Source organism: Eptesicus fuscus, chromosome 20 (assembly GCF_027574615.1).
Source record: "Eptesicus fuscus isolate TK198812 chromosome 20, DD_ASM_mEF_20220401, whole genome shotgun sequence".
Lineage (NCBI taxonomy): Eukaryota > Metazoa > Chordata > Mammalia > Chiroptera > Vespertilionidae > Eptesicus > Eptesicus fuscus.
In genome coordinates this window covers 43,262,142-43,284,997 of record NC_072492.1, presented here as the reverse complement: position 1 = coordinate 43,284,997, position 22,856 = coordinate 43,262,142, and the positions used below count along the sequence as shown (strand labels likewise).

The 22,856-nt window shown below is 44.4% G+C and overlaps 1 protein-coding gene across 1 annotated transcript in view; it reads right to left on the bottom strand.

Annotated features, from left to right (window-relative positions):
* The window catches only part of WIPF2 (WAS/WASL interacting protein family member 2), a 30,958-nt gene extending 16,400 nt beyond the window's left edge, over positions 1-14,558 (bottom strand). The window contains exon 1 of the mRNA XM_028152907.2: positions 14,059-14,558. The gene's annotated coding sequence lies outside the window, so the exon portion shown is untranslated. The remainder of the gene's footprint in view (positions 1-14,058) is intronic.
* Between the last annotated feature and the right edge of the window lie 8,298 nt (positions 14,559-22,856).

The following is a 22,856-nucleotide window of genomic DNA, read 5'->3' as shown; positions in this document are numbered from 1 at the left end:
GTTATCCCAGTTACTGATAAGTAAAGCACACACACCAGAAAACCACAAAGGGAGAGTGTAGGGATAAGGTGAAGTATAGTGTTCTTTTAGATAGAAGTGCAGGGAGAGGAGGCCAGAGACGAGTGGATGGCTCATCAAAGAAGTGTCTCCATGAGCAGAGCAAGCTCTATGACCATTTGAGAGAAGAGCATTCCAAAAAGAATTAACAGCAAGTGAAAAGCCACTGAGATGGGGATGAGCTTGGTGTGTTAGAGAACTGGTAAGAAGGCCAGGGTAGCTAGAATACAGTGAAAAGAGTGGCAGGAAATGAAATCTGAGGCCTTACAGGTCATCCTCCAAATCCAAAAGTAGTATCCTTCTCCATTTAACATGCCTATAATACCCCGAAGTCTAAACGAACCAACAGATTCACACCTATAGGAAACCATAAATTCAACCAGTGATTTCATTAATCCCAGACTGCTCTTGATCTTTTGGTTTAAGCACAACTAGGGACCTATGTACCAACTGGAAGCTTTCCAGGGTTAAAAGTTACCTGATGATAATCTGCCTTCCTGTTGACCTGCCCTTCAACTTTGCTCCTGAGAAGCAGTATAGCATGGGGAGGCAGAAGCTCATTACCACAGAGGCATAATGGCATCCAGCTCCTAAGCTAAAGAACCGCAACATGGGAGAAGAGCCAGAAGGTGCCTAAGAGTATTCACATGCCACTCCAGGAGACGAACCAACAGCAGGAGCCACAGATCCCTACAATTACATGGGAACTGATGTCAACACAGAATTATGAACACTCCTCCAAGTGTTCTACAGCAGAATGCAGTAGAGGGTCTCCACTAAAGCATTTTTGGTTTAAAACACAAGGAAACAGACTAGAATAACTTCCATGTTATACAAAGTTTACTACCCTCCCCACCCTCAAAGGCTTTGTATAATGTGAAAATAATCCTCAGCACTCTTCTCTCAATGGAGAAGGTGCTACCTCCCCTTGAAATTCAATTCAGTCAAACCTCTAGTGAAACAGATTTCTATCATGATGGAATTAATTAAAATTTCAAGGTTACTCCAGGAAGGGGGGTGGGGGGGAGTCGTATTTCCAACTGCAGGCATTTTTCAATCATGGACAATTCAACTATGCAGCAAATCTGATTGATCCAACAAGTAATAAAAAATCACATACCCACTGTGAATTTTTAAACTGAAAATCCTAGGACTTCTACAACTAAACCTGGATGTTTTACTCTTTAGATCAATGATTTTTCAGTTACAAGCAGCACATAACCCTGGAAGACAAAAGGAAGGAAGCCGAACAATGATATATAACTACATGATGAAATCCTTTCACATATAATTTCTCTAATAAAAACATAAGTATACATCCCAATAATGCAGCTTTTCTCCATGACTCTTTCCTCTCGTCCCAAATTACTTTTTTTTTAAAATATATTTTATTGATTTTTTACAGAGAGGAAGGGAGAGGGATAGAGTTAGAAACATCGATGAGAGAGAAACATCGATCAGCTGCCTCCTGCACCCCCCCGACTGGGGACATGCCTGCAACCAAGGTACATGCCCTTGACCGGAATCGAACCCAGGACCCCTGAGTCCGCAGGCCAACGCTCTATCCACTGAGCCAAACCGGTCTTGGCGCAAATTACTTTTTAAAAGCCCTAAAAATGTAAAGTCAGGAATCTACTTATTCACATACTACTTGATGTGGTAAATATTAGGTACCACAGGTTATCCCCAAATACAGGGTAACCCAGGAGCCAAATCCTCTTATCTAAAGTGATGGCAGCCCTAGCCAGTTTGGCTCAATGGATAGAGCATCGGCCTGCAGACTGAAGGGTGGATTCTGGTCAAGGGCACGTATTTTAGTTGCAGGCTTAATCTCCAGCCTCGGTTGGCCTGTGTGGGAGGCAACCAATCTATGTTTCTCTCTCACCAATGTTTCTCTCTCTCTGTGTCTCCCTTCCACTCTCTCTAAAAATCAATGAAAAAATATTCTCGAGTGAAGATTAACAACAACAACAAAATCTTTAAGTGTTAAAAAAAAAAAAAGATTCCTGGATTTGGACAGTGAAATGATGCAGAAAGTAGCTCAATGTTCATAACTAATATTTCCTCCCCACCCACACATCCCAGGAACCAGTGGATTTAGAAATGTTGGCTAAAAAATGGAGTCACACAAGGCCAAAGTTACTACCATCAGCCAGCACTTAACTAGAGAAGAGAGGAATTAATCAAATGAAGAACACACATGCTAATTTAGAAATCCAGACCAGCCGAAACCAGTTTGGCTCAATGCATAGAGCGTCAGCCTGCGGACTCAAGGGTCCCGGGTTCGATTCCGGTCAAGGGCATGTACCTTGGTTGCAGGCACTTCCCCAGTAGGGGTTGTGCAGGAGGCAGCTGATCAATGTTTCTCTCTCATCGATGTTTCTAACTCTCTATCCCTCTCTGTAAAAAATCAATAAAATATATATTAAAAAAAAAAAAAAAAGAAATCCAGACCAAAGCTAGACAGACTAAAACATAGTCTGAATACAAAAGCAAAATTAGGGGAAGCATAAGGAGTTTGCCTTGGAGATTTAAGATAGCAATAAATGGTTTAGAAGTACCTTCTAAAACAATTTCCAAAAATAAAAAAAAATAAAACAATTTCCAAACTTGTCTGAAGTCAACACACAACCTAAGGCATTTGTTAAAAACAAAACAAAACAAAACACAAAGAGATTCCTGTGCCCTAATCCTTGACCTTCTAAAGTCATAAGTTTCCCAGAAGAGAGAATTGATATTCAACAATTCTTGATGGTAGGGAAGTCTGGAAAATACTAAAGGAGTATTAGTAATCAACTGCACAGACACTATCTGAATAGCTATCAGCAAGAAAAGGCTAATGAGTATATTGGCTAAACATGAATATGCTGCATGAATTTTTATCATAAAACACCATTAAAATTATGCTGATAGCCGAAACCGGTTTGGCTCAGTGGATAGAGCGTCGGTCTGCGGACTGAAAGGTCCCAGGTTCGATTCCGGTCAGGGGCATGTACATTGGTTGCGGGCACGTCCCCGGTGGGGGGTGTGCAGGAGGCAGCTGGTCGATGTATCTCTCTCATCGATGTTTCTAGCTCTCTATCTCTCTCCCTTTCTCTCTGTGAAAAATCAATAAAATATATTTAAAAAAAAAAAAATTATGCTGAGAGATATTTTTCTTAAAGACATAAACAAACCAACAAACAAAACCCACACATAAAAACAAAGAAAGTAGGAAAGGAGAAACACCAGAAAGAGAGATCTCAACAAAATTTTGGAAGCTGGAAAGCAGAAGCACTAGTGATAAATAACTTTACAGAAAGAAAAATGCTAAACACTTGCAGTGGGAAGAAGCAGATTCCTATCACAGAATTTCAGAAAAGGCTCAGAAATTGGAGGCACCTAGTACCTCTGGATGGAGGAAAAGAAGAGGGGCTAGAACAGGAGAACTGGCCGAAAATCTATATAAGAAATAGATTCCTCCGTCCTCTTTCCCTTGCCCATACTGCCAGGCAGAAGACTGGAGAAATTCAATCAGAAGGCCTCTGAACCAAGGCACAAGTCACAGCTAAGGGCAGGAGTGCCAAGTTGAAAATAGGGGGATCAAATAAAAATCTACCTTTTACTCTCCTCTCCCCCATCTCTCTTTTCTGCCTTGGCTCCAAAAACACCCGCTGCTGAGCTTATACTCTCTAGGCAAGAGTGGAGGATCCTCTCTGGGGAAATTGACCCGCCACCAATTCACTCTGAAGTGGCGCCCACCACTTGATGAGCCAGGGCTCCATACTCAGAACAAGCGTCTCATTTTAAAAAATGAACAGGTAGACAAGAATTACCAGGCATATGAAGAAAACCTCTGACATAGAAGTAGGAATCAAAGTAAACAAAACAGAATTTGTGACAACATACAAAAATATGTATATATAAAATTCTGAGCTTCTCGGCTTTTGGCTCAGAGGAGGCTTAGGTGCAACTTTCTTTAGTCATCCTGAGTCCGGGTTCATCCAACACAAGCCACCTCCACTATCCATGCCACTAAAGTTCCGCCCCAACAGGATCAAAGTCATATACCTGAGGTGCACTGGTGAGGAAGTTGGTGCCACATCTGCCCTGACCCCTAAGAATGGCCCCCTGGGCCTGTCTCCAAGAAAAGATTAGTGATGACATCGCCAAAGCAACCCGTGAATGGAAGGGTGTAAGGATTACAGTGAAACTGACCATTTAGAACAGACCGAGGTTGAGGAAGAGCCTTCTGCCTCTGCCCTGATCATCAAAGCCCTCAAAGAACTGCCAGGAGACAGAAGCAAAAAAACATTAAGCACAGTGGAAATATTCACTTTGATGAGATTCCCCACACTGCATGACAGATGCAGTACCAATATTTAGCTAGAAACTCCTGGAACCATTAAAGAGATCCTGGGCTATAACACTTGATTCAATGCTAATGGAAGCAGACTGCCTAATGTGACCTGAATCTCTGCCACTTGGGTGTAACCAAACAATGTTTACCACACCAGAGCTTACCCTACACCACAGGTCAAATATCTGAGGAACTTCCAGGTCATGACCAGAATTAATTGTAAAGGTAAGCACAAAAATAGAGGGGTAAATCTTAAAATAAGTTACCTTAGATCCTTATTAGGACTTGTTTTCAAATTAATGCACTAACTAAAAAACAGAAAATAACCAATACCTGTTAGCAAACATCTTTAGAAGTTCTAAGAAACTATTAATTAGGTTAAAAAGTGATTACAAGCCCTGGCTGATTAGGCTCAGTGGATGGAGCGTCAGCCTGCGGACTGAAGGGTCCTAGGTTCGATTCCAGTCAGGGGCACATGCCTGGGTTGCAGGCTTGATCCCAGGTGGGAGGTATGCAGGAGGCAGCCAGTCAATGATTCTCTCTCATCACTGATGTTTCTATCTCTCTCCCCCGTCCCTTCCTCTCTAAAATCAATAAAAATATGGTTTAAAAAAAAGGGGGAGGGGGAAAAGGTGATTGCAAGATGAGCTGACACCTAGTTATTGATGACAAAAAAAAAAATTCTTCTCACTCTAGGCTAGCCAAATCTCATCATATTACTAGCCCTCAACTTCAATGTGCCATTCTTCATTAGCACACCCCAAATATCTAGCTATACATATAAAAGCCTAAGTGACCGGATGATCAGCTGATAGCTCTGACACACACTGACCACCAGGGGGCAGATGCTCAACACAGGAGCTGTCCCCTGGTAGTCAGTGCGCTCCCACAACGGGAGTGCCGCTCAGCTGACAGAAGGGCGCCAGGCGCCAGGCTCATGGCTGGTGAGCGCAGCTGCGGCAGCACGAGCCTCTCCTGCGGACACTCCCCCTGCATGCCTGAGCAGCAGCGGGCGCAGCAGGGCTGGGATGAGCAGGAGCAGCATGGCACCCAGCCTGGGCTCGGGTTCCTCCCCAGCCACCTGCCACTTTGTGCACTACGTAGTGCTGTGCGGGACCGACGGGGACAGTGGGCTGGAGCCCAATGAGATGGCAGATAAGGCTGGGCTGCAGTGGCATGAAGGTCCACTGATCCCTGCAGGCCAGGCCGAGGGACCCTACCTGTGCACAAATCCATGCACCGGGCCTCTAATCTATATATATATAAAAGCCTAATCGACCGTTCAACCAGTAGCTATGACGCACACTGACCACCAGGGGGCTGACATTCAACACACAGGTCTGGAAACATGGAACAGACTGATGAATCTCAGAGGGAAGGGGGAGGGGAGAGGGTGGGAAGAGATTAACTGAAGATCTTATATGCATACTAGAAGCCCTGCGCCCTCTCACAGGGGGATGTTGGAGAGCCGGTTTCGGCCGATCCCCACAGGCCAGGCCAAGGGAACCCACTGGTACACAAATCCGTGCACCGGGCCTCTAGTAAAAGTAGGAAAGCATATACCGAGAGCAGTCAGAAGTAAGGCAAATCCAGTGATGACAGTCTCCAGTATGAAAAGGCCTGAAAGAAAACTTAAACAGATGTTCCATGAAATGTTGATCCAGACTTCACATGGAGAGAAGTGTCATGCCTTGTTTCAAAGATAATATATTAAGTCCCAACTCACCACAGATAATCTACTAACAAAGCTGTGACTTTTATTGTTGAGGAGTCTCTTCTCTCTCACTCTAATACCCTTAAGCCATCAAATACACAGATGTTCCTGGCTGAAATGCTAGAAAAATTTGCACATTTTTCATTCCTTGATCACTAGTGATGGGCAGCTAAACCAAGAGTCTAATTTAAGTTATGAAAATAGGGCAAGCTGATCCAATTACATAATAAAGGTACTAAATCAAACAGACCCATCTGGGCTTTAAGGAAGAGTACTGTGATTTCTGAAAAAAAGTCAATATACTTGCAGATAAAAATGCTTTCACGCTTTTTCATAATGGCCCTTGGGCTACTGATTCATTTGTATGTCCAACAAGAGCCATGTGTCACGTTAAGACATATGGTCTAGATGAAGGGTATGACAGACTATTATATTCACCAGTTCATAATAAGAACATCTGTGCTCTTTCTCTAGTCCCATAAGGCTAACCAAAAAAATACTCAGTATTCCCTAGAAGTAGGTTTTGTTTCCTAAATAGTAGGTTTAGCAAACTAACACTCCATCATCCCCATAATCTAAGAATTGCTCCCCAGGCCCTAGCCTAGTAGCTCAGTTGAGTGTCGTCCCCATACACCAAGGTTGCAGGTTCGATCCCTGGTCAGGACACATAGGAGAATCAACCAATGAATGCAAAATAAGTGAAACAACAAATCAACGTCTCTCTCTCTCCCCCACTTCTTCTATCTCTCTAAAAATAAAAGAATTGTTCCCCAATAATCACTAATATCTAAACCAATTTCGAAGATCCTAAAATCTTAAGACCTAATCCAGCCACACAAGTTTAATTTGCAGGACCTAAAAAAAAATCAACACTAAAATAGGATTTATCCAGGAAAATTCTTATAGAAAACTTGTTCCACTATATAAGCATGAAGTTTATTTATATTGATGGTTTAACATTAACACCAGTAAATTAATATCTGTGGGAAGAATTGACAGAAAGAAATCTCTACCATAAAGGTTGCACTCAAAATTCACTAAGCTGTTCATTCATTTTTGGAGAGCTCACACTCTCTGAAGCCTTGCCTCCTACCGCTCTGCTTTTCACTCCCTAAGCTCCCGACACACTGCAACTTCCTTCAATTCTTCAAAACAGCCACGTTCTTTCCTCCTTCAGAATCTTCACCTATGCCATGTCCACTACCTAAAACAGTCTTTTGTTCTCCCCTCATCCTTTAGGTTTCAGCCTTAAAAATCAATTCCTGCCCAGCTGGCATGGCTCAGTGGTTGAGTATCGACCTATGAACCAGGAGGTCACGATTCAATTCCCAGCAGCAGAAGCCTGGGCTGCTGGCTGGATCCCCAGTGTGGGGTATGCAGGAGGCAGCCGATCAATATTCTCTCTCATCATTGATGTTTCTATCTCTCTCTCCTTCTCCCTTCCACTCTGAACTCAATTAAAAAAAAAAAATCAATTCCTCACAGACCTTCCCTACCTACCCTCTTTCCCAATCAGCCTGGGTTAGACTTCCAATTAGCTGTCTCCAAAGTCTTTTGTTGTTGTTGTTAATCCTCAATCAAGGATAATTTTTCCATTGATTTTTAGAGAGTGGAAGGGAGGGAGGGAGATGGAAGGGGCGGGGGAAGAGGCGGAGACAGAAACAGCCTTGTGAAAGAGACACATTGATTGGTTGCCTCCTGCATGCCCCAACTGGAGGGGTGGGGGGAAGGAATCGAATGTGCAACCCTTCAGTGTGCCAGCCAACACTCTAACCACTGAGAAACACCAGCGAGGGCTCCAAAGCATTCACAGCAAAAGTAGTTATTTGTTTAATGGATCTTCCCCACTAGACCATAATTGCATGAGTGCAGGGGCTGAGTCAGTTTTGTTCACTGCTATAACTCCAGCACCTAGCCCGGTGCTTGGCACATAGCAGCTCAAAAATTCCTGTCAAGCCTTACCCGGTTTGGCTCAGTGGATAGAGCATCGGCCTGTGGACTGAAGGGTCCCAAGTTCGATTCTGGTCAAGGGCACATGCCCGGGTTGTGGGCTCAATCCCCAGTGGGGTGGTGCAGGAGGCAGCCAATCAATGACTCTCATCATTGATGTTTCTATATCTCTCTCCCTCTTCCTTTCTCTCTGAAATCAATAAAAATATATTTTTAAAAAATTCTTGTCAATTAAGTAAATAACAAGTCCCCCTCCCAAAAAAATCAGCTTCAGCAACTCTACTTATATGGGGTGGGCAAAAGTAGGGTGCCAAGGCCCATATAGCTTAGTTGGTTGGAGCATCATCCCGTGCAGCAAAGGATCCTCAGTTCAATTCCCAGTCAGGGCACATACTCAGTTTGTGGGTTCACAGTTAGAGGGATTATTGGGAGAAAAAAGGGATTATGGAATTCAGCGTTCCCTATAAGCATAGAAAGTAGGTTGGTGAATTTGTACTAATGACATATTATAAGCACTGACTAAAGATAAATTATTTCCACTGAGGGGCCTCAAAAATCTAAATGGAGCTTAACTTGAATCCACAAATTCAAAAAAACTAAAAAAAATTTTTTTAATCAATTACAAGAATGGGAGGAAAGCTACACACATTCCTTAAAATACAGATTTGCCCATTTGTGGAATATAATGAACATAAACTGATGAACAAAAATAGAAACAGAGACTTAGAAGCATCAGATTGTCCAATCTATGAGGGAAGGCGGGTGTGGCGGGGGGGAAGGGGGGGTAAGAGATCAACCAAAGGACTTGTATGCATGCATGAGCATAACCAATGGACACAGAGAGTAGGGGGGTGAGGGCATGTGCTGGGGCGTGGGAGCGGCCAGGGAGAGGCCAATGGGGGGGGGAAGGAGACTCATGTAATACTTTAAACAATAAAGAATTTAAATTAAAATAAATACAGCCGAAACCGGTTTGGCTCAGTGGATAGAGCGTTGGCCTGCGGACTGAAGGGTCCCAGGTTCGATTCCGGTCAAGGGCACATACGTGGTTGCGGGCGCATCCCCAGTGGGGGGTGTGCAGGAGGCAGCTGATCAATGTTTCTCTCTCATTGATGTTTCTAGCTCTCTATCCCTCTCCCTTCCTCTCTGTAAAAAAATCAATAAAATACATTAAAAAAAAAAAAGAATTTAAATTAAAATAAATACAGCCGAAACCGGTTTGGCTCAGTGGATAGAGCGTCAGCCTGCGGACTGAAAGATCTCAGGTTCGATTTCGGTCAAGGGCATGTACGTGGGTTGCGGGCACATCTCTAATATGGGTTGTGCAGGAGGCAGCTGATCGATGTTGCTCTCTCATCGATGTTTCTAACTATCTCTCTCCCTTCCTCTCTGTAAAAAATCAATAGAATATATATATTTTAAAATAAATAAATAAAAATACAGATTCGCCAAACTTCAAGATACCCTCAGGAAAGAAAGATCTGAGACTTGTTTAAACACAACTCTAATAATCACATTTGTTACCACAATCAAAGCCCTGGACCAGAGTTAAAGCCTTTGAATCTGGCCCCAGCTGGGTGGTTCAGTTGGTTAGACCAGTGGTCAGCAAACTGCGGCTCGCGAGCCACATGCGGCACTTTGGCCCCTTGAGTGTGGCTCTTCCACAAAATACCACGGCCTGGGCGAGTCTATTTTGAAGAAGTGGCATTAGAAGAAGTTTAAGTTTAAAAAATTTGGCTCTCAAAATAAATTTCAATCATTGTACTGTTGATATTTGGCTCTGTTGACTAATGAGTTTGCCGACCACTGGATTAGAGCATCGTCCAGTACACCAAAAAGGCTACAGGTTCGATTCCCAGTCAGGGCACATACCTACATTGTGGATTCAGTCTCTGGTTGGGGGGCATACGGGAGGCAACCAATTGATATTTATCTCTCACATCAATGTTTCTCTCTCCCTTTCTAAAAATCAATAAACATATCCTCAGATGAGGATTTTTAAAAAACACACACACAAAAATAAAACCTTTGGATCCGAACCTGTTGAGTTTCCCAAACCTGCATATCAGGAACAGAATACACTGGAATAATGATGGCATGAGAAAGCCAAATCCAGGGCCACCAACAGGAGGATTTATCTTGGGGTCTCCAATGTTACAAGAACCACTGTCATATAGTACAAGAAATGATCATAATAATCTATCCCAAGACCTATCAGAGGCACTGTTATCTTCAAAGGGTATTTACTAAGTAGACAATACTGAAAAGGGCATTTACTAAGTAGAACAAAGTATTTAGTACAGCCATTCTAAATTGTTATAACTTTGCCAAGCCTAAGTGGCAAGTTAGAAGCCAATTCCTGGCTCTATTTGATAACTTATTTGCCTCCACAGGCTCTTTCCACATGTTAAGTCAAAATCTAAGATTGACACAGACATTAGCAAATATATCACCTTTTTTTCCTACTAACATTGTTTTTCTTCATAAAGTTCTATGCAGTATTTTAAATACCTTTCTGTAATATACCAAGCAGTGCCTGTGAGGTTAGCCTGTGGCTCCCCAAATTCAAAGGCTTGGGAGGGAGAGTGGACGAAAAACAAGTCGGAAATCTCTTTTTCTCTCTCTTCCTCAATACCCTGGTCTTTCAAAGCTAGACAAAGGCAATGATTCTGCATTTAATCACCAGATGAATAAGAAACAGATTTGAATTTAGGAAAAACATAAAGGAGCACAAAAACATTCAGTGAAGAGTACTGCCTCTATTTCCTTGCAGAGCAGGTCTCGGGCTCTGCCAATGAACCTCATTTTGACATGGAACACTCCATCTACTCTAATCCGGGGCATATCCCTCAAGAGACAGTCAACTGGAACTCTGCCAACTTCTGCTGGGAGTTGTGTGAAGAACAGTAGCAACAAGAGCCTACTTTGAGCAGGAGATCAACAATCACACTCAAGAAGAAAAGAAGTTATTTGGCAAAGGGAAGTATGTTGCCAAAATGTTAGTCACAGCTTCAAGATGCCGGTTTGTGTTTCTGCAACTATTCTCTGCTTTGACATAATCCATTCTCTGGCCAGGAAACCCGCTCAGCTTCTGTCACCCACCCCATTTGAAGAAATCAAGAATCCTTTCAATTTGGTGGTATCAAACTGTGACACAGACAGGATGTCCACCAAAGACTAAAAAGGAGGGGGAAAATATGTAATTTGCCATTTCCACTTAGGACTGGCTCAAGTAGAGCGATGGAAAAACATAACAGGACAGAAAAAAATGGGAAATCATTATGTTAAACAAGCAGGCTATGTTAAAAGCCTTCTGCCCCAGCCAGTTTGGCTCAGTGGATAGAGCGTTGGCCTGTGGCCTGAAGAGTCCCGGGTTCGATTCCAGTCAAGGACACAAACCCAGGTTGAGGGCTTGATCCCCGGTGGCAGCTGGTCAATGATTCTCTCTCATCATTGATGTTTCTATCTCTCTCTTCCTCTCCTTTCCACTCTGAAATTAATAAAAATGTATTTCTTTTAAAAAGCCTTCCCAGCCCTAACCGGTTTGGCTCAGTGGATAGAGCGTCTTCGGCCTGTGGACTAAGAGGTCCCAGGTTTGATTCGGGTCAGGGGCATATACCTTGGTTGCGGGCACATCCCCAGTAGGGGGCGTGCAGGAGGCAACTGATTGATGTTTCTCTCTCATCGATGTTTCTAACTCTCTATCCCTAAACTATGGTTTGCTGAACTGCCTGAACCAGCAAGCCACAAATTTCAGAATTACTTCAAGAGCAATAGGAAAAAAGACTCAAGTACACCTGGTGACTATCAAAGAGCTCAAGAGGTCAAGAAAGAACACCTAACAATTTTCTCCTTAATAGGAACAGGATTCCTCTCTTCCCTTCTTAAAAGTAACATCTGAAAATTCCACTGTTCTCAACCCCTTCCGCCTTCCCCGACATTTCCCCTTTGTGCTGACATGACATAACTAATCAGTATTAACTAAGTAAACACTGATATCAGGTGTACAGTAGAATTGGGAACTGCCCACCCTTAAGCAAATCCACGTCAGACCGCAGAAATGCCAAGACTTTCAGGAACACTTCTACACCAAACAAGTTCACCTATGGGCAAAGTATTTAGGGTATTATGCCCAAAGGAAAAGCTAAAACAGTCAAGATTTCAGAGGATTAGCAATAAAGTTCAAATTGGCCATAAGCACACTGGTCTCCACCAACTGGTAACAGGGCCAAAGAGAATGGACCAAAACAAAAGGCTCAACCGTCTAAAACATTACACTTCAGTGAATTTTCAAAGCGATCATGAGGAAAATCAGTGTTTGTCAAGAGTAAAGTAATTAAGAAATGGGGGGAAAATTTTTTTTAAAGAGTAAACTATTCTGGGTGGCTAGACTGCATTCTCCCCTATTCTCCATCAACAGACCTCATTCACCCCAACTCTAACTTCCTTATCTCTATCTTGATGGCAGCCAATACAATGTAATACAATAATATGAAATTTATGGCTACTAAAAGTTGAGGATGAGAAAAGTTAAAAAAAAAGGGGGGGGGGAAATGAGGGGGACATGTATCAAATCACCGACTCTTCCCTAGCACAGAAATGCAGGAGGGCTGAGAGGAAGAAACCGAGAAAGACATGTCTTCTAAATAGCAGTATCTCTCAATCTTGTTTTCAGAGATCACTTCTTTATAACCACTTAAGGATCCCATTTGGGAGCCCTGACCTGGTAGCTCAGTTGGTTAGCGTCATACCACGATGCCCAGGTTGGGGGTTCAAGCCCTGGTCAGGGCGACATACAAGAATAGCAACCACTGAATGCATAAATACGTGGAATCCGTGTTTTTCTCTCTCTCCTTGCTCTCTTTCTAAAACCAGTAACTAAAATTTAAAAAATAAATATCTCATTTGGTTAACACAACCTTGTAGGAGCCGTGAGGGACCAAACCTATATTTCAAAGGGGGGAAAAATGAGACAGTTTAACAATTTGCCTCAAAGTTACTGAGTAAATCCATAGGTGTGCTAGAACAGTCCTTATTCCCTGCGGTTCTTCTGCGGTTTGTAAAAGGAGAAAGGAAAAAAAAAAATCACCGAAATCACTCAGTAAGTCATTCAGAACCAGAAACTGTTAAGGCAAAAAAATAACAGCATGAAAAAGGAGGTGGATCTTGGGAGAGCCCAAAGCAGTAACAGATTATTCCAATCCCTTTCAAATTACGAACTGCAGTACACACCAGTTCTTCCAGTTTGTCACCCCAGTGTTATCTTTTTAAGAATGTTCCTTCCTGATCAGTCTAACTCAACCGCACACACTGCCCACGTTTAACGCTCCAAGCTTTCTACCGTCCCTCACGGCACCCCCTCCAAGCAGAACACGCCACTCCAGGTCGCGGCCAGGTCCATCTCAACATTTCCCATCCCAACCTGGACTCAACTGTGATTCCTGCTAAACTAACGCCCTCAACGTCCCCTCTGGAGTCCACAGTTTCCCGAGTCAAACCTCTCAACCATTAGTTTTCACTCAACTCAATCCCAAAATGTCACACTGACCTCCTGACACCCGGAGCATCCTGCTAATTACCGGTTCCCAGCAGGTCTTCCCTCCCCGGCTCCCTCATTTTGCGCACGGTTAGGTCGTTCCTCACCCAGAACTGCCGTCTTCCTCACCTTACCCAAAACTCAGGACCCCCACCCCTTAATTCCTGCCTCTCAATAACCTCCCTCCCCATCTTCACGGTCAGCGTCCGCCCCACACCCATCCCCGACCACTCCCCCCACCAGGACTCCCCACGCCCCCTCTCCCCCAGGTCCTCCGGCCCCAGCCCAGGACTCCCGCCCTCAGGCCCCGCCCCCAGGCCCCCTCTCTCCTTCAGGCCCCTCCTCCAATGCCCCTCTCTCTCTGGAAGCCACGCCCCAATCCCCCCTCCCCCGGCTCTCCCTCCCACTCAGGTCCGCAGGTCATCTCAGCGACAGACCCAGCCTCTCCGGCCCGCTTCCGACCTGGCCACAGCGGCTCCGGGAGCAAACCTTCCGCCGCCTCCTCTCCGACTGGGTCCCGTTCTGCTCGACCCCCGCCCGGCGAGCTCCCTTTCTCGCCGCCGCCGCCCCTTTTGCCAACCCGGAAATAGATCCGCTCCCACCGTCCCCAGCGTCCGCGAACAAAATGGAGGCGGGGGAAAGGGAGCTTGGCTCCAGGGGCGAAGTGACGCTACGCGCGTGCGCGCCCGGAAAGCCCTCCTCCTGCCGGCGCACGTCCAAGCGGAAGCGGCCCGGTAGCCGCCATCTTGGGAAGGTCGCAGGAATCTCACCCACTACCAACGAGCAGGGTTTGCAACTTTGGGTTCGGTTGTAATCACCTGGGAGCGCAAACGTATAGTGATGCCCGAGTTGCCCTCCCAGCGATGGAATTAACTGGTCCGGGGGACGCTATAGGCATCGGGATTTTTTAAAACTGCGCAGATGATTCTAATATTTCCGAGGTGGATCAATCAGTGAGCTAAACAGGGTCTTGAACATACCTCTGTTTCGTCTTTATTCCACGGCGCGCATCCACATACACACCACATAATGCCCTTCCCTAATTTCGAGTTAACAACGAAGACCCCCGCCTCGGTCAACCTTGCAAGGCCCCAGTAGTCAAGCTTCGGTTGCCATAGCAACGGAGAGGCAGGCCCCCTGCTAACATGTCATCATTAACGTCATCTTAGCCACCTGACCCGAACACCCGTGAACACCCGTCTCCTCTTCCCAGGGTCAGAGGTTCCCTGGCTCCAGGGCTGGGGGATGGTGCTGCAATCTATTCCAGCTGCTTGAGTCAGGGAGAGGAATACTGTGCCCTCCCTGCTGGGGCTGCGAACTCCACCCCAGCCGACCGGATCCCTCCCTAGTCCACCCACTAAAGTACCATTCCACTGCAGCCGAGCCCATTGCCTTACGCCCTATATCTTCAAATTGCTCTCCATCATCTTTCCCCGCCGGCCCCCTCCTCTGAATCCGAAGTAAGGAGACAGGAGTAGGATTTAGTTCCCACTATACACTACCTGTGTGCCCTTGGAGCTCAGCTAATATCTATAAAATGGAGCGAATAGTGCCTGTCTCAACTGTTTCATAGGCTCCAATCAGGTAATGAATGGGAAAACATGTGATAAGCCAGAAGTTGTTATTATTTTTGTTTTCCTCGTGTTCTGTCATTAGTAGTGCTAAGCACCACCCACTAGTCAAGTAAATGTCCCAGCATTCACTGAGCACCTGCTGTGGGCGAGGCACCCGGAGATGGCTGCAGCGGTGGCTGAGACAGAGCCTCTGCCTCAGGGAACTCACCGTGGTGGGGCAGACTGGCATGTAAACAGCTAGCTGAAATACAAGTCAGCATGTGATTAGTACTATGGGGACATATGGGCTCTGGGACATGTGAGGCAAGGGAGTGATTACTTCCCGCTAAAGAATGGAAGAAGGTTTCGTAAACAGTTTTAAACTCAGCTTTGAAGGATGAGTCGAATTTTATTATTAATCAGAGAAGGCAAGGATCACATTCCAGACATAGGGATCGGTAGGTGCAAAGGTAAAGATTTTCAGGTATGTAGTCCTGCATGCCTGAAATCAGGGTGACTGGGCCAGGGAGATGGTGAATCTAAACTCCCAGCTCTTCAGCCTCATTTTTACTCTGTTCTGTCTTTGCTCACTAGACACTGTGCTTCCTATTGCAACAATGCACCAAGTGGTTTCTCAAGGCGTGTGTGTGTGTGTGTGTGTGTGTGTGTGTGTGTGTGTGTGTATTGGCGTTACTCTGCCTCATTCTCATTTTTCAGGCCTTAGCTCAAATGCTCCCCCTTCAGAGGGTCTTCCCTACCCACCACAGCTAATGTAAGCTTTCATTCTCTATAACATCACTCTATGATAACGGCAGCCACTGGGGTGGAATACAGGGACATCTCACCCAGATTTAGGGAGATATGTGTGGGCTTCATAAAGAAAGTAACTTCCAAGTGAGGCCTGATGGGTAAGTGGGAATTGGCCAGGGGCAGAGGGGAGGGAAAGCATTTCAAGGCAGAGGAAGGGTATGTGCAAAAGAAGAATCATGGCATACTCTAAAAACAAAGCATTTTGGCCCTGACCAGCATACTCAGGGGTTAGAGCAGGGGTCCTCAAACTTTTTAAACAGGGGGCCAGTTCACTGTCCCTCAGACCGTTGGAGGGCCGGACTATAGTTTAAAAAAAACTATGAACAAATTCCTATGCACACTGCACATATCTTATTTTGAAGTAAAAAAACAAAACGGCAAAAACACCCGCATGTGGCCTGCGGGCCGTAGTTTGAGGACGCCTGGGTTAGAGTGTTGGCCCACACGCCAAAGAGTCGTGGGTTCGATTCCCATCAGAGCACATACCTAGGTTGAGGGTTAGATTCCCAGCTGGAGCACATACAGGAGGCAACTGATCAATGTCCCTTTCTCTCATTCTCTCTCTCTCCCTCCTCCCTCTAAAGTCAATAAAAAGAGCCCTAGCTGGTTTGGCTCAGTGGATAGAGCAACGGCCTTCGGACTGAAGGGTCCCAGGTTCAATTCTGGTCAACCCAAGCGCTCAGGTTGCCCAGGTTGCAGGCTGAGTCCCCAGTAGGGGGTGTGCAGGAGGCAGCCGATCAATGATTCTCTCTTATTCATGTTTCTATCGCTCTCTTCCTCACTCTGAATTCAATAAAAATGTAAAAAAATAAAATAATAAATAAATAAATAATAAAATCAAATCAATAAAAACATATCCTTGGGTGAGGATTAAAACATTTTTTAAAGAAAATAAAACAAAAACAGCATTTTGATGTGATTAGAGCTAGAACTATGGGAGAGGCAAGAAGTTAGGTCAAAGAAGTAATGATACTGTTTCACAGTACTTACCGTGTGCTAGGCACCGTCATAACTTCACGTGTCTTAACATTTAATTCGGATCTTGCAGTGGTTGAATAATGTCCTCCAAAAATTCACATTTATCCAGAATTTGACCTTATTTGGAACTAAGTTCTTTGCAGATGTAATAAGTTAAATTGAGGTCAGATTGAGATTAGGTCACATTAGATTAGGGTGAGCCCTAAATTCACATACAAGAGAGAACACAATGTGAAGATGGAGGCAGAGATTGGAGTGATATGTCTACCAGTCAAGTAAGTAAAATCTACATAACATGAACTCATTTTAATCACTTTAAAGTGCACAATTGAGTGGTTTTTAGTCTAGTCACAACATTATGCAACCATTACTACTAGTTCCGGGACATTTCCACCACCCCAAAAAGAAACCCTGTACTCATTACCAGTCTCCTCCAATTCTGCCCTCCTTCCGTCCCCTAGCAATCACAATCCACTCTCTGTCTCTATAGTGGACATTTCATGTAAATGGAATCATACAATATGTCATCTTTTTTCATTCAGCTTTCACTTAGTATAATGTTTCTAAGGTGTATCCATGTTACAGCATGTATTAGTACTGTATTCCTTTTTATGGCCAAATAACATACCATTTTATGGGTATACCGCATTTTAGTTTATCATTAATCAGTTGACACACATTGAGTTGTCCCACTTTCTGGCTATTTTGAATAATGCTACTATGAACATTCTTGCACAGTGAGTTTCTTTTGGAGTGATGAAAATATTCAAAAATTGGTTGTGGTGATGATCGCAAACTGTGTGAATATACTAAAGGTCATTGACCTGTATATTTTAAACAGGTGAATTACATGGTATGTGAATTATATCTCAATAAAACTGTTACTCAAAAATATGCAAAACACTATATTGTTTTGAGATGTATACATATGTAGTAAAAGTTCACAAAAATGCATGGAAATGACACCACAGTCAGGAAAGTGGTTGCCTCTGGGGAGAAACGAAGAAGATGTGATCAAGGACAGGCACCAGGGGCCTGAGCTATAGGGTCATTTTTCATTTCTTAGGTTAAGTGGTGGAGAAACAGGTCTTCATTATGTTAGTCTTTAAACTTTTTGTATGATCAAAATATTACACAACACATTTAAAAATAATGTTTTTGAAAGAGTGAATATTGGGATACACAGTATACAGGGTACCCTCCCCAAAATGTACACACACTTTAACAGCTGATAGCTCAATTTTGAAAATGAAATTACTTTAATAAGCATTGCCTTTATAACTATTCGAAGTGTGTGTATACATTTTTGGGGACACTCTATATTTTCAAGATGCAAAAATTACCAGATAATAACTGCAAAGAAAAAAAAAAAGTATATTTTTAATGGAGAGATCTGGTAGTAGCCGCTTAACCAGGAGTCAAACTCAGATATCACTAATATAGGCCAACCTCTGGCTATTAACAGCATCACCTATAAAGTATTCTTCTCTAGAATATGAATGCTCCAGAAAACCACTAGAACTATGTTGTCCGACTGGGAGCTGCTAGCCACTTGTGGCTATTGAACAGCTAAAATGTGACTAGTCCAGCACTGGCTCAGTTGGTTGGCACATCATCCTGATGTGCCAAGGATTCAGGTTTGATTCCCAGTCAGGGCACACATAGGAGTCAACCAATAAGTGCATAAATGGGTGGAGCTACAGGTCTCTCTCTCTCTCTCTCCTCAATACATTTTTTTAAAATTAAAAAAGAAATAAAATGAACTATTCTAGATTAAAAGAGAGTAAAGTGATATAACAACCAAATGCAGTATATGGAACTAGATTGGATCAGGAAGCGTTTTTTAACGTTTTTTGAAGATATTTTTTGAGACGACCTGGGGAAAATAAATATAGACTAGAAATTAGATAGCATAGAAATACGTTGATTTTCTCAAGGTATGACAATGGTGTGGTGGATATGTAGAAGAATGTCATTCTTAGGAGATTCCCGCTGAGGCAACTTACTTTCAAATAGGTTGGCAAAGGAAAAAGTGTGAGTGTGTGTGTGTGTGTGTGTGTGTGTGTGTGTGTGTGTGTGGAAAGAGAGACACACACCAAGAACAAAAGCAAAATGTTAATTATAGAACCTAGAAAGGTTTAAGAGTATTCATTGTACTAATCTTTCAACATTTCTATGTTTGAAATTCTTCATGATGAAAAGTTGGGGAAACAAAACAAAATAAAAAAGGAATGAATGGGAGACGAGGAAGTGGAGACAATAAGTGGAGTCAAGCCTTTGAAGAAGTTTGGCCATGAACTAAAGTGAGAGAGGGGACAGTGACTAGAGCAGGCTTGGTGGGTCAAGGAACATGTTTTTACAGATAGAGACTTGAGAGGGTTTTAATGCTAATGGCAAAGAGCCAGTAGATATGGAGAGAATAAATGATACAAGTTATTCTGGTCAAATTTATTTCTCATCTTTGGGGATAGACTCTTTCAGACAGATTCAAGAGATCCCCAAGAAATGCTCTAGCGTCTAGCCCATTCTCCCTGTCCCACTCCTCCTCCCTGTTCCCAAGCCTGGAGAGAAAGTAGTCTTGGTGGCGACACCTAGTGGATTCAAAGGGTATTGCTTAAATTCTTCACTCTTCTTTACCTTAACACCTGATCAGGAGGGCAGGCATCTTATTACACTGGTCTTCTGACCGCTCCAAATTATTGTCACCATTGCTAGACCAGCCTAGAAGGCGCAATGCTACTTAATAAGCTCATTCTCTCGCCCACCCCGCCCACAGAACCCTTGGACCACCTACTGAGTCTCTCGGCCACTCTCCCCATAAGGAAGCAGAACACAGGTAGGAAAGGGACCAGAAAGGATAGTCCCCTCAGCTATAGCCAGGTGGCCACTGCAGCCTGGTGAGCACCAGGTGGGCGTTTCTCAACTACTCAAGATCTCAGGACTGTGCGGAGCTTAAACTGGGGCTCTGGAGTCAGAATAACTAGGTTCAAATCCCTACTAGCCGTGAAACTCAGGGCTAGGGACTTAGCCTCTCTGAGAGAAACCCCTGATGAGAAACCTCTCCAGACCTTAGTTCTCATCTGGAAAATAGAGCGGAGAGAGCCAACCTCCGGAGTTTGCTGAGAAGATTAAATGAGAGAATGCACATAATGCCCAGCATAGTGAGTGGCCAAGGGCTTTCCTCCAAATGTCAACTTTCATCATCACCCCTGCAAGGTGCTGGGTCTGATGATCGCTGAGATGGGATGAGAGGAATAACCCACACCACTCCTTCTGCCCTCCTGATTCCCACTTCCACACTTTGGCCATCAAATCCTCTGCTGCTTCAAGACCCGGGTCATCTCTTCGAAAATTTTTTCTCTAATTGCGCCCCACCACCATCCCCAGATCAGTAGTGAATATCCTTGGCTTAATCCCCAGAGCACTTATCATCTTGTGTTTTATGGCTCCTATTTCAACCAACCTAATTTATTCATTCAGCAAATATGTATTGAGTGTCTTCTCTATGCCAGGTACTGTTCTCGGCACTGAATGGTGACTGAATGTCAGACTCATGGAGCTGACGTTCTGGTGGAGGAGTGACCACGAAGCAAATACACAAAGAAGTATATATGATGTCAGGAAGCGATGACATACAGGAGGCTAAGGGGACAGAGAGGAAGGGATGAGAGGGGGTGGGATCAGAGTGGTCAGGAAAGGCTCAGGGAAGGGCAAAGGTAAAATCCCTGAGACAGGAATGAATGTCATGTGTTTTAGGAACAGTAAGGTGGTCAGTGTGGCTGGAGTGGAGTGAGTGAGGAGACAGGGGGGTAGGAGATGGGCAGGAGATTTTGATTTTTAATCTAAGGATTATCGGAAATGGGTGTTATGATCCGAATTGTTTCAGCTGAGGTATAAAATAACCACAGTGAAATGTATAAATCTCACATGAACAACTCAATGAAAACACATGCGCGCGCGCACACACACACACACACACACACACACACGTGTGCATACCATCCCCAGGTCAAAATACAGAACATTTCTATCACCACAGAGGGCTTCTCCATGCCCTTCCCAGCCAATGCTCTCCCACCCCATCGAATAACCATTCTTTTTACTTCTATCTGCATAGATTAATTTTGCCCAATCTTGAACTTCTCTTAAATGGACTAACACAGCATGTAGTCTTATGTGTCTGGCTCCTTTCATTCAATATTATGTCTATGAGATTCACTCGTGCCAATAGTAGTCGTTTGTTCCTTTTTATTGCCATGTAGTATTCCTTTGTAAGAATATACCGTGCACTAGCTCATTGGCTCAGTGGATAGAGTGTCAGCCCTCAGACTGAAGGGTCTCAGGTTCAATTCTGGTCAAGGGCACATACCTCAGTTGCAGGCTGGATCCCCAGCCCCAGTCGATTCCCAGCCCTGGTCAGACACATGTGGGAGGCAACCAATCCATGTGTCTCTCTCACATCGATGCTTCTCTCGCTCTCTCTGTCTCTCCCCTTCCCTTCCACTCTCTCTAAATATATATATCTCACAACTGGCTTGTCCATTCAACCATTCACCTGTTGAAGGACACTTTTTTCCCCCCAATTTCTTTATCATGAATAAAACCACTCTGATCATTGGTGTACATGTCTTTTGGCGGACAGAAGCACTAATTTCTCTTGGATACACACTAGGTCAGAGTTGAGATGCATTTCGTTTCAGCAGATACTGCCAGACAATTTTCTAAAGAGGTTGTGCCACTTTGAATCCCACCAGCAATGTCCGAAAGTCCCAGCTGCTCCACATCTTCACTGACACTTGGCAGGCTTCTCTTTTTCATTTTGGCCATAATGATCTGATTTAGGTTTTTAAAAGAGCACCCTGGCTGAAGCGTGGAGAACTAACTGGTGGGGTTAGGGGAGGAGTGAGAGAGAAAGCTGAGAGGGCAGTAAGAGGCTAGTGTAGTCGTCCTGGGAAGCCATGAAGGTGGTTTGGACTAGGTGGTAATGGAGAAGTCATCGTCATGGTAATAGCGGACCAATCTGGGATATACTAGTATTCTGGGACTCATGGGACTGGCCGATGAGGTGAACAAGGTATGAGAGAAAGAGCCATTCAGGGTGAGTCCTATATTCTTTCTTGCCTGGAGAACCTGGGTGGCTGAGAGGAGCATTTTCTGACATCCAGAAGATCAAGAAAATAACATGTAGGATGAGGGAAGGTCAAGGGCTCCAGCACAGCTGTTTACATATACAGTATCTCCTGGAGCGTAGGTTCTAGCTGCTCGTGCCTTAACATAACTGGCAAATACTGGTTGTGTGAATGGTGCATGCTGTCTGCAGGGGACAGGTCTGGGTTAGAGGCCCAGGCCTGCCCTCTCGCTCGCCCTGTAACATGGACCTCAGGTTAGGACTGCCCCGCCTCCACCTTCCTCCTTACAGTGTTAGAATGCAACAGGATCCGGTAGCTATGGCGCCTGGACCATGGAAGAACTAAAACCTTCCCTCTTCCAAGTGCCGGGCACAATGTGACATGTCTTAGGGGTTTGGCATCTTTTCCTCCCATCCACATTTTCATTCATCCTCACTGAGGATATTTTTCCATTGATTTTTAGAGAGAGTGGGAGGGAAGGGGGAGAGACAGAGAGAGGAACATTGATGTGAGAGAGACACATCGATTGGTTGCCTCCTGCACCTGCCCTGACCTGGGCAGGGGCTCGAGCCTGCAACCAAGGTACGTGCCCTTGACTGGAACTGAACCCAGGACCTGTTAGTCCATGGGCCAAAGCTCCTCTATCCACTGAGCCAAACCGGCTAGGGCTCTCATCCACATTTTCAAAGTCATTCCAGAACCTTCTTGCTGCGGGGCCCAGCACACTGAGAGGCGGTCCCCTCTTGCCGCCCTCGGCCTCAAAGAAACAGAATGGAGAACAGCAGGAGGG